Raw genomic sequence first — 1,529 nt, forward strand, 5'->3', positions numbered from 1 at the left:
AGTCTGGTGCGCACCCATCAGACGTGTGATTACAATCTGTGGCCTGCGTGCCAGCACCTTCGCGAATATCTTGTAACCCACTTTACACAGACATATCGGCCTCTAGCCATCCAGGCTTTTCAACTTTTCTACATTGTCACTTCTGGGGATTGGTACGGTATAACCTTGGTAAAATGTGGGGGCCGAACGTCAATTTCATGGGCCTTTGTAAATCCTTCACGTAAGGCAGGGGCCAGAACACTCGAGAATATTTGGTAGAATTCCGAAGTGAGGCCTTCAGGTCCAGGTGACTTATGAGTTTACAGGTTTCAAATGGCAATTTTCACTTCTTCAGGCGCTATTGGCTCTTCTACAAAAGCTCGCTCATCGTCACTGAGCTTAGAAATAGGCTGGAGGAATGCGTTGAAATCAGGCGTACCTAAGGAGTCTTCATAATGGGATCAAAGGGCTCCAAAAATACTGCGGCTATCAGAATAGCTTTGGCAACCGTACTGAATTTCGACTACAACTTTTTATACTGCTGACTGCCTTTCATCCCCAGATGCTCGCCGTGTTGGTGGCTCCTGCAAAAACCTACGCGTTCTTGAATCAATAAGTGATCCCAGATATTTTTCAATCATATCCTGCTGCATCTGAGCTTTAGCATTACATATTTCATTAAAAAATGACCCGGCCTCAGCTCTTTCAGCCTCATGTAATTTCATCAAGCAACAGCGGAGTTCACGCATGTGAAATTGCTTCAAAAAGGATGACCGGGCTGACGCATCTATAGCTACGTTTTCGGTCTCTTGTTCCTACGGTTCCTGTGAGCCCTGCTCCTCAGTGCTGTGCTCCTTCTTCCATGTCGACAAGCAGTGTGTGTCATAAGCTGTTTGAAAGATGTGTTGCCGTGCGTTCGGGGGGGCAAGGCGTGATCGGTGGCCTTCTAGTGTTCTAGTGCATGCTTTAATGTATTTTAGTAGTGTGTATGCTCAAGTGCGCGTTCTGTACGCCTGTAGACGCGCAGGGGTACGTGTGTGGCCATGCCTTTACGAACTGGCCCAACTGGTATGAACTGGGCGCAAGTGAACCAATATGTAGGTATATATTTTTGCTCTCTACGAATTGAAGTTTCCCTCGGAAAGTATGTTTTGGTTGTAACCACTGTTCATTTATTTTTAATTTGCTTCAAACCTGCCATAGGGTTGCTGGAGCGGGTGTTGTTCCCCAGGGTATTTTTTTTTTATTTTTGGGAGGGGGGAACATGGCAAAACAAGAATTGGCGGCCATCTTGCGGTTTATGTTCGTACACATCGTTTTCTGCGGACAGCTTCGAAGTAGCCGGAATTGTTATGAAGCTAGCGTGCCAAATAGTGTCCCCAAGATACATCACAATGAGGAATACCCGCAATTAGGAAAGGGGAGAGTCGACTCCTGACGTACCCTCCGAACAAGCACGGTAAACGACAAAACAGCGAGCATAGAAATATCTAGTGTCTTGATGCCGTTTTCACCTTAATAATTTTGAATTTATATATGATTGTTTAGTG

Source organism: Haemaphysalis longicornis, unplaced genomic scaffold, assembly GCF_048455015.1.
Source record: "Haemaphysalis longicornis isolate Haplotype H1 unplaced genomic scaffold, Haemaphysalis longicornis Haplotype H1 scaffold_35, whole genome shotgun sequence".
Taxonomy (NCBI): domain Eukaryota; kingdom Metazoa; phylum Arthropoda; class Arachnida; order Ixodida; family Ixodidae; genus Haemaphysalis; species Haemaphysalis longicornis.